This window comes from Physeter macrocephalus, unplaced genomic scaffold (assembly GCF_002837175.3).
Source record: "Physeter macrocephalus isolate SW-GA unplaced genomic scaffold, ASM283717v5 random_117, whole genome shotgun sequence".
Taxonomy (NCBI): domain Eukaryota; kingdom Metazoa; phylum Chordata; class Mammalia; order Artiodactyla; family Physeteridae; genus Physeter; species Physeter macrocephalus.
Genome location: NW_021145403.1, coordinates 75,926 through 86,326, shown reverse-complemented (window position 1 = coordinate 86,326; position 10,401 = coordinate 75,926). Strand labels below are relative to the sequence as shown.

At 56.0% G+C, this 10,401-nt stretch overlaps 2 long non-coding RNA genes across 3 annotated transcripts in view; both read left to right on the top strand.

Moving 5' to 3' along the window:
• LOC114484879 (uncharacterized) overlaps positions 1-3,073 on the top strand; it is a 7,423-nt gene extending 4,350 nt beyond the window's left edge. Inside the window, exon 3 of the long non-coding RNA XR_003678250.2 lies at positions 1,186-3,073. This is a non-coding gene — a long non-coding RNA (uncharacterized lncRNA). The remainder of the gene's footprint in view (positions 1-1,185) is intronic.
• Positions 3,074-4,847: 1,774 nt separating this feature from the next.
• Positions 4,848-10,127, top strand: LOC112066678 (uncharacterized). 2 transcript variants are annotated; one of them, XR_003678251.2, is made up of 3 exons: positions 4,848-5,091; positions 5,974-8,104; positions 8,332-10,127. It is a non-coding gene; the product is annotated as an uncharacterized lncRNA (long non-coding RNA). The 2 variants fall into 2 exon arrangements; XR_002892792.3 differs by having other exon boundaries at positions 4,848-6,092; positions 7,959-8,104.
• Positions 10,128-10,401: the final 274 nt, after the last annotated feature.

Genomic DNA, 10,401 nt, shown 5'->3' with positions numbered 1-10,401 from the left:
CTTCATTTGCAAATATTTTCTCCCATTCTGAGGGTTGTCTTTTCGTCTTGTTTATGGTTTCCTTTGCTGTGCAAAAGGTTTTAAGTTTCATTAGGTCCCATTTGTTTATTTTTGTTTTTACTTCCATTTCTCTGGGAGGTGGGTCAAAAAGGATCTTGCTGTGATTGATGTCATAGGGTGTTCTGCCTGTGTTTTCCTCTGAGAGTTTTATAGTGTCTGGCCTTACATTTAGGTCTTTAATCCATTTTGAGTTTATTTTTGTGTATGGTGTTAGGGAGTGTTCTAATTTCATTCTTTTACATGTAGCTGTCCAGTTTTCCCAACACCACTTATTGAAGAGGCTGTCTTTTCTCCATTGCATATTCTTGCCTCCTTTATCAAAGATAAGGTGACCATATGTGTGTGGGTTTATCTCTGGGCTTTCTATCCTGTTCCATTGATCTATATTTCTGTTTTTGTGCCAGTACCATACTGTCTTGATTACTGTAGCTTTGTAGTATAGTCTGAAATCTGGGAGCCAGATTCCTCCAGCTCCGTTTTTCTTTCTCAAGATTGCTTTGTCTATTTGGGGACTTTTGTGTTTCCATACAAATTGTGAAATTTTTTGTTCTATTTCTGTGAAAAATGCCATTGGTGGTTTGAGAAAACTTGCTTTTGAGTGATAGAAATCTGACTGTCTACTAACAACCCTCATCCTCTCTGGCTTGATCCGTTAACCAGCAAGGAGCTTCATGGGAGTGGGATGGGGGGGCATGGGTGTGGCAGTTGTCCCCATGTGGCTACCCTGGCCTGAGGGTGCCGGGCCCCTGTGTTGATGGTCTAGACGAGGACCCAGGAGGAACGGTCTGTGAGGAAGAGCTGGCACTGGGCTGCACGTTTCAGGATAGTGAGGCTTGCCTTATGGGGAAGATGCCTTTTCTCCCTTTCTATCACCAGGAAGTGAGCCATGCTGATAGCCAGTCACGGTGTTTTTCCAAAGATGGCTTTTCCAGAGGGGTGCTTCTGGAAGGGGCCAGCAGGGTAGGGATGGGGTGGGCAGGGAGACATGCTTCCCTTTCGGGAGGCTGGCTCTGGCTGGAGCTGCCCTGAGAAGATAATAACAGTCCGACTTACAGAGCTCTTGCTGGGTACTGACTGCTAGTCTAAGCCCTTAACATCTGTCTCATTTTTGTCTCTATTTTGTAGGTGAAGAAATTGAGGTTGAGATCTTGCCTGGGTCCCCAGCCAGTCGGTGCTGGAGCCGGGACTTGCATCCCGGCAGCCTGGCACCCGAGGCCACGTGCCCTGGTGCCATACAGATCCTCGGAGGAAAGGGGGGCTTGGCGACCATGTGGGGCCCGGGGAGGGGCTCTGTCACTCAGCAGCTGCTGCACGTTTCTTTCTTTCTCCCTTCTTAATGGCTTTTTTGGAGTATAACTGACATACTATAAAATTCACCCCTTGTAAGTATGCGAGTCCATGATTTGTACTAAAGCTACAGAGTTGTGCAGCCATGACCACAACCAGGTTCTAGAACACGTGCTTCACCCCAGACGCTTCCTTGCTCCCTTGCTTTAATGAGTCTCGACTCCCTTGTCTGTAAAGTGGGAATGACACCGCCTGCCTTGTAGGCCTGTCCCAAGCATTAGATGAGCACGTAAGTGGCGTATGGTAAATGCGTGCGTTATTACCATTCTGGTCTCTTAGAGTCACTTACATACAGACTTTCAGAGCTGGGTGTGGTCTGGAAGGCTGTCGAATCCCACCCTCTCCTTCAACATATACGAAACCAAGGTGCCAAGAAGGTCAGCAACTCACCGCTAAGGACACGCCGCTCAGGACATGCAGCACATCGAGCGGCAGGGCTGGACCGGAAGCCAGGCCTCTGGGTTGGTAGTTCGGTGCTCTCTTATCTCCCACGAGACTTTCCCCTGAGGCACAGGGGAGGTGTCATTGCCAGCACCACCACCCCCGCTCTTTTGGGGGGCCCCCAGGGCAATGCCAACTGGAGTTTGCTTGTGCTGGTGGGAGACTGCCCAGGACTCTGGCCTTGGAGAGAGGGTGCAGTGGGGAAGGCTGGGTGCAGAATCCGGGGACGCTGCCCAAGGTGGAGGCCGAGGCGGGAATGTCCACTGTCGGGACAGAGGACGCATTGGTTCAGACCACCCACAGGCCGGCCAGCCTCATGGGCACGTGTGCAGTGACACGGGACCCCGCGTTTGGTTTAATGCTTTGCTGTTGCCCCCTTCAAATTCTTACCAAGTTTTTAAACAGGGGACCCCACATTTTTATTTCGCGCAGGCCCCCATAAATCGTGTAGCCAGTTTTGCCCACGGGACAGAGAGCGGAGCCCAAGCTTGACTCTCGAGGCCCCACTAAGGAATAGCATTTCTCCACCCAGAACTTACCTACATATGAGCTCTTTATGTACGCGACGCGATCATGGAGTCTTAACAGTGAGCATTAAGAGAAATCAAAGTTGCAAAACAATCAGCACACTCTGATCCAAGTTATGTCAAAAGATGCCCCACAAAACTATATATTTCTATGTGCATTATACCTGTATGAAAAAAACGTTTTTAGAGAACTCTGGAAAGTCTCCAAACTGAGAGCAGTGGTTACTTCTGGGGAAGAGTCACCCAGGGCATTGTTAATTCTTTCCGTATGTTTGAGTTGCTGGGGGTTTTTTCACGAGGAGAATGTTTTCAGGAATTACATAATGACAGGTAAAATGATCAGATACTCCTAGTATATTCTGTGAACATTTTCTTCTATCAGTAAATATTCTTAACACCTTCGGAAGTGTCTTGCGGGACTTCCCTGGCGGTCCAGTGGTTCGGACTTGGCACTTTTCACTGCCGAGGGCCAGGGTTCAGTCCCTGACCGGGGTTCTAAGATCCCGCAAGCCGCACAGTGTGGCCAAAAAAAGAAAAATTTCTTGAGAGGGAAAAGGAGGGACCGGGGGACACTGAAGCGTGGCAGGTAGCGGAAAGAAAGAAAGAGCTTTGGGCGAGTTAGGGCTGCGGGGAGCAGGCTGGACGCGGGGAGGGGGAGGCTGGGTGTGGAAACCATCGCCCAGACGGTCTGTGGGCGCTGGGCGTGGCCCCCAAGGATTCGGAGGCCGCGGGGTCCACTTTCGTGGTGGGCGGGTGACGGGAGGCGTTAGGGGCATGAGTTGCCAAGTGAACCGGGTGACGAGGTTGTAGAGGTGACTCTGGCTGTGGTGCGCAGAGGTGGCGGAGGCAGGGGTGCAAGGAATCCGCTCCGCGGGAGGGAGGGCGGGGCCCCGGTGTGGGGTGCACCAGGAAATGGGAGCTTTCAGGCCGGGTGCCTAGTGGACAGAGCGCAGCTTTGGGGTCAGGGCTGCAGTCAAGCCTCAGGTTCACCGCATCCTCACTGGGTGCCCACGACCTGGGTCTGTCCCCTGGGGGACAGGATGCTGACTGAGCACCCCTGGTGGGGTTGTTGGACGGATTCGATGAGGTGACGTCGGTGAATCATTGGACCCAGTGCCTGGCTCAGACTGGGAGCCCCAGATGTCCCCGCTTCCCTTTAATTGACTGTAGTTTGAGGCACTAACGTGGCCAGAAGTATCTGCATGTATGAAGAGCCTTCTTTCCAGTACCTCCCTCCCCATTTTCTAGGCGAGCTGCCGAGAGCCTCCTGGGTGCAGCCTGCAAAGGCTGAGCGGAGCCCGCCGGGAGGGGAGAGGAGCTGGCTACAGCCGGAGGGCTGGGCGGTGAGACAAGAGGACGCAGGCCTCCAACCCCCGGGCTGCAGGGCCAGTGAGGCTGCTTTGGGCAGCTTGGCCAGGGGTCCCACATTGGGATCCTGGGAGGGGGATGCTGTCTGGGCGCCGATACCGGTCCCCCCACGTTTCTCTCCCCCTGGCCCTCTGGGCTCCCCCACCTCCGGGGTGTCCCCGCGGCTGCTGCAGCCTTCTCCCTGTGTGCAGATGTGCGCTGGGGCAGCTGGAACGCCCACGCGCACCTGTTGCCTGGATCAGCGGCCGTAACTCTACTCCAGCGAAGGCACGCCAGGTGCCGGGCTTTGCCGGGTCCTCCTTCCCGCAGGCGGGAAGGCAGGGCATCTGCCCGTCCTGGCTGAGCGTGGAGGCCGCCTGGAAAGGGCTGGGCCTAGAGTCTCAGCACAGACTGGACCCTCTTCCAGCCCGGAGCCGCTTCCAGCCATGCAGCTGTCCCCTCGGCCCAGTTGGTTCGCTGGGGGCTCCCACACCGGGGTGGGGAGGCTGGGGAGCGATCCCGGGGGCGGGGGCGCGGAGAGGCAGCGTGGACCCGAGGGGTCAAAGGCAACCAGAGCTGGGAGAAGGCGGGCAGCGAGGCCAAGGCCGAGGGTGAGTCTGGAAACAAGAGCTAAACTCGCTCCGTGTGGCTTCGGCCGCAGAGATGTCGTTCTGGAGATGCTGGGATGGAGAATCCCCTTCCCAGCTGAGTGTGCCGTGGGGGGGGGGGGGGGGGCGTGGACTGGGCAGGCCTCGTGGGAGCCCGCACAGCCATGCGGGACTGCCAGCCTTCATGCGGAGCGTGAGTACCCGGCCAGGAACCCCGGGTCTCTGAGAAAAGCTCATCGGGGCAAATCCAACACGCACGTCTCCGACATCCAACCCACACACGGCACTGCACGCGTCAGTACACGTGAAAACCTCCCAGGAGGAAACCGGGCAGTGAGTCAGCATCGCTGGCGTCTGGGTCACACGTCCACTCCCCCGTCAGCTGGTCTTTGAACGAACGTACCCCGGCCCCCCACTCAGGGAGGGGGGGCCTGAGCCGGTGACGCTCAGACATGCCGGGCTCCCTGCGGGAAGCTGACCTCCAGCTCCCGTCTGCCTGGACCCGCCAGGACCCGTAGCCCCGGTGGCGGGTGGGTGGCTCCAGCCTCACGTGGGGCGCTGCTGACCCCTGCTGGCACATCCCTCCCCAGAGCCGGCAGGCAGGACCCCAGGGAGAATGGAGCGTCGGAAAAACCTCGCCATCCGTCTGGGAGCGGGCGGGAAGAACGAGCCCAGCTCAGCATCTCCCCCGCTCGGGCTCCTTTGATGAGACCAAGCAGAAATTGGAATACAACCCAGACCGTGTTTCTGGGAAGAGTGAGGTAGGCTGGCAGCGTGTCCTCCCAGCCTCTGCGGCTTGGTCAGCTCCTTGCCACCCATCCCCTAGAACCTACACCGAGAAACCATTAGCAACACCCCACCAGCCAAATTCAACTACTCAACCAGATAAAAAAGGAAAAAATGAACTTTCAGCTTAATTTATTGTGGGTCTGATGCACCCTTTGGACCTGGGGCTAACGGGATAATTATGGCTTTACTGTCTCCTTTTCCATGAGAGGGGGTGGTGTTACACTCTTTGGGAAACTGCTACCAAGAAAGCTGACGTCTGGAGTATTTGCCTCTGTGGCTGGATATTTTAAAGATCATTTTGTACAGCCTAGGGATGCAATTTAAGTCTTCCAGAGTCTTTACTGGAATCGTCCCCAGGACCAAAGGAACACCAGACTCCAACAATTCCGACAGCATTAGTGTGGAAGCCCCCCGGGAGAAGGGAAGTCACTCCTTTTGAACCCCCTCCTTCTCCTCTGCCCCCGATCCTAGCAGCAGACCAGAGCGCTCCTTCGCTTCGTGGCTAACCTCCTTCAAGGGTGCGTGCGCTCCCTATACCACCAACCACCCATCACCATCAAGCCTCCGCTTGGACACGGTGCCGAGCCACTCCGGCAAAGGCAATCGTTGGCCTCTCGAAAGCTAAATCTTAAGTGCGTTTCCCAGCTCTCATTTTACTTGATCTCTACAGCATCTGACATCTTAACCCTCCTTCATCATTTATTAATTTAAAATTTTATTGTGAAATATTGTAGACATGCCAAAGGTACGGAAAACAACATAGCAAACCTACCCGCTGCATCCGTCAGGGTTCTGCAGAGAAACAGAACTAGTGGGATATTCATTCATTCCTTTATTTACTGACTTATTATAAGGAGCTGGCTCAGGCAGTTACGACAGCTCGTCCCAAGTTCTGCCGAGGGACCTGGCAGCCTGCAGACCCAGGAGAGCCAACGGTTGAGTTCCAGTCTGAGTCTGAAGGCCTGAGAACCAGGTGAGCTGATGGGATAATTCTGGTCTGAAGGCCAGCAGGCTTGAGACCCAGGCAGAAGCTGACGTCCCAGTTTGAAGGCAGCCAGGCAGGAGGGATTCTCTCTTATTCGGGGGGCGGGGGGGTCAGCCCCTTTGTTCTATCCAGGTCTTCAGCTGATTGGACAAGGCCCACCCACATTAGGGAGGGCAATTTGGTTTACTCAGTCTACTAATTTAAATGTTAATCTCATCCAAAAAGCACCCAGAATAATTTTGGCCAAATATCTGGGCACCCCGTGGCCCAGTCAAGTTGACACATAAATTTAACCATCACACCTGTGAACACCGTACAGCGTAAGAAATAAAGCAGTGCGAGAACATAGTTTAAGCTCCTCCCCTCTTGAATTTCTCTCTCCCCACAGAGGGGGTACTATTCTGCACTTGGCATTAACCATTCCCATACATCTCTTTATGCTTTTACTATGTTATACACTATACATGCATAGACTATTTTAACTATACATATGAAATCATACTGTGTGTGTTCTTCTGCAGCTTTCTTTTTTGACTCAGCATATACTGTCTGTCTGGGTCATGGATGTTTCCAGAACTCCTCTGGCTCTCCTGAACTGACCAGATCAGGTGTGACTAGGACACCAGGCACAGTTTTTTCTTTTCTTCCTTTTTTTTTTTAAAATCTGACTCTGATCTTCTTCCTTCCTTCCTTCCTTTTCTTTTTTTTCTTCTTTCCTTTTTACACTATGACCAGATACTATCTCAGGCACTGGACACGCAGAAGCCGACCAAGACACAATTCTGTCCCCAACTTCATGCTTCTCTGTAGCCCTTTGTAGCAAAGGGAGTTTTGCCTGGGACCACGTCTGTGCAGCCCAGACTACGAAGAATAAACCTAATCCTCCCTAAAGTAGCATAAAGCTGCCCGCAGGGGGCTCGGGTAACGCCCGCCAGTGCTCAAAAGTGGAAAACACAGGCGATGGGCTTTAGCGTTCTGCGTCCTGGAGAGAGAGCTGGACCAGTCCTCTGCAGGCCGGGCCCCAGGCTCCGCAGAGAGAGGAGCCGCGGTCCCCTTCCCTTGGGTCTCGGGGCCCAAACGCGGTGCCTCCGGAAGCTTGTTGCCGAGGGCCAGCCCCACCCCCACCCCACCCCTTCCCAGACAGCCACGCTCGACCTCGCCGGCCCAGCTCTTCCGGCCTCTGAAGCAGGCTCACCCATCCTTCCCTGAGGCCTGGTGGGTGACACGAGGGTCCTGGGCATCCAGGCCTGCCCCCAACCAGCCCGTGGGCCCTCGCGCTCCGCCGTGGTCCTCAGGCTCGCTCCCCGCGCGCCGCGGTGCCATCCCGCCTCCTCGCGCGCGCGGGCTGTGTCTCCCCTCCGAGCGAGCTCTCACTGTGCGCGAGGCCCGCTCCCGGCTCCTGTGCGACAGGCACCCAGGAGCTTCCACGTGACCGCGGCCATACCTCATCTCTCTCGCGGTGCGGCGGCTGCTCCTGGCTGGCCGCTTCCCGCTCTGGGCTCTGCCCGTGGCTGCCTGAGAAGCCTCAGCGGGGCAGAGTCGCTGGCTCTAGCTGGCCACTGGCTGTGGGGACACCAGCTGGATTCTTCTCCCTCTGGGAGTCCGTCTCGGCAGAACCTCGCTGGACGGGCCCCCTCCCCCAGAGGCCACTACTCGCCTGCCTTGGTCAATGCTGGCCGCCAGCCAGAGTCCCGGACACCCCCTCGGGAGAGCAGCCTGCATCCACCTCTCTCTCCGAGGCTCCTTTTCAGAGAAATGTTTTTGCAAGTCCTAGTGAGGACGGCTCAGCGGATACTTCTAAACCCGCATGTTTTCTCTTGGCAACACCCCATCTGTAAAAACTTTCTTTCTTAGGAAATGCATCTCTGAAGGCAGCATAGCTGAACGGATCCACCTGGAGTGACCTACCCACCTCTGGAAACCGTCTCTTCGCAAAAGGGCTGTGTTTCCCATCCCACGTGCTCTTCTAGAACCTTGCCCGGTGCACATCAGGAGGCAGGGTCTGTGTCCCCTTTCCCTGGAACTGGGTGGGGCTTTGGGGCTGCCAGCAGAGCACGGGAGGCGGGGAGGTGGGGGCGGGGGGGAGGGAGTTCTGCTCTGAGCCTTCTGAGGCTGGCTGGCAAAAGGCCAGACGGCTTCCTCCCGGCTTCCTCTCTCCCGGGACACTTGCCCTCGTAGCCCCGCCTGGCCGCCTGGCGAGCTTACACGTAGGGGTTCCCGCTAACAGTCCAGCTGCCAGCCAGCATCGGCCGCCGGCCACGTGAGCAGGAAGGTCCCCCTGATGACCCCAGCTAACCATCACCCGACTGCATCACATGTATGGTCTGAGCAAGAACTATGCAGCTGAGCTCATGAACCCCAGATCCACAAGAGAGAAAAGCAAGTGACGGCTGTGGGCCTAAGCTGCTGAGCTTGGGGCGACTCGTTACACAGCAGCAGCAGCCAGAAGTCTGTCCACGTGCGCGCGGCCCCGCTCATCAGCGTGTGCGGTAGCTCAGGTAGATCTGCCCCGGATTCCTGCAGGGGAGCCTCCCTCCCGAGCCCCCAGCGCTCTTTGCTGTGCCGGCCTCCTGCATCACATCCAGCGCCCACATGTCCCCTGGCCCTGGGAAGCCCCGAGTCTACAGCCCAGCGCTTGGCACCTAGTGGGTGCTGCTCGGAGGAGGGGGAAGAGGATCCTGGGGAGAGAGGAGGGCCCTGAGCCACACAAGCTTCCACTACCTCCCAAGGCCTTTTTCTCTGACCAGCGTCCCGGGACTTTTGGCTTCTCTGCCAGGAGCCTAGGATGTCTCAAGTGAGAGTCAAAAAAATTTAAGTAGCAAGTGATCCCAGGGAACGAAGCATGAAGGGCTGCTTAGGCTAGGAGGCCCCTGAGGGTGTGATTCACAAATTGGCCGGCAGGTGACAGCCTCGCTCCCGGTTCTTACCCTGCAAACCGGAATGAACTCTGGTGCTGGGATTCGTAAAACATGAAAAAACAAAGTAAAGCCAAGCACCTCTCCAGGCAAGGCGCGTGTGAGCTACAAAGGAGACCCAGCCACAACCCTGCCCTCTGCGGCCGTCCTATAAAGAGTAAACTCTGTCTCTTGAGCTCATCTTTGGACTGTCCAGCCCTTCCTTCTGTCTCGGGCTCTCATTTCATACGATTGACCCTGATGGACCAGAGGCGTCAAAGGTCTTGCCTAAAGCCTGGTTACTTTCCGTCTACTCACTGCACGCACCTCTGCTGTCTGGCCAGACGACCACGTGGAAGTTGGAGGGTCCTCGACAGGAGCACAGGGAACGGGTCAGGAGCAGAGGAGGCTGGGTGGAGGCGGCGGGTCTGCCGGGGAGACTCCCCGGCCACACTTCTCCCGGAGCTGCCAGGCCCCGGGCCCTCCTTTCCCCCGTCTCCCGGTGCCTCCTGTCTCCCTGCCCACACCGGCCTGGTGTGGACGCAGGCTGCTGAGAGGGAAGAGGCCTCACAAGACCATCGGGCCAGGGGGGCGGGGAAGGGGAAGTGGTGGATTGAACTGAAAGTTATCCAGGCTGTTTCACAACACCCTGAGGACCCAGCCCCACCTCCCCGGAGGAATTTCTGAATCACCTTCCAAGCTCCCTGGAACATTCCTTGTGGTTCACAGTGTAAAGGGCAGCTTGAAGACGGGAGCACATTCCCCTGTTGGAGCCCCCATGGGACGCTTGGTCCTCTCCAGGTGGATTTCCCCCTTTCTTGCTTCCAAGCAGTTTATCCTCCTGACCTTTACACATGGACTTTCCTGCCCTTTCTCTTATCTTTGGCCGTCAGGCTCATTTCTCCCGCAAACCCCGAGAGGCTCTGGGACTCCTCCTCGGGAAACACGAAGACAGGGACTGAGGGTCCTGGTCAGGAATGCGGGGCCATCCCTCAGTCCCCTGTCACAGCCTCAGCACTGCAGAGCCAGATCTGATCCAGGCAGATCCAGCGAGATCCAGGCAGATCCAGGGAGATCTCCCAGGAGACCCAGGCAGATCCAGGCAGATCCCCCGGGAGATCCAGGCAGATCCAGGCAGACCAAACCTGGGAAGAGCCTTAGAGCCACCCCAGGCCCCCTGCTGGGCTTGTCACAGTCCAGGGTCCACAGAGGCTGGCAGGACACCCTTTCCAAGAACCTCTGTTTCTCTTATCGTAAATAATTTTCAACATTATCTTTATTTTTTTTTGCCTCTCTCTCTTTTTTTAAAAAAATAGATGCTGGCAACATGTGATTTTATTTATTTATTTATTTTTGGCTGCGTTGGGTCTTCGTCTCTGTGCGAGGGCTTTCTCTAGTTGTGG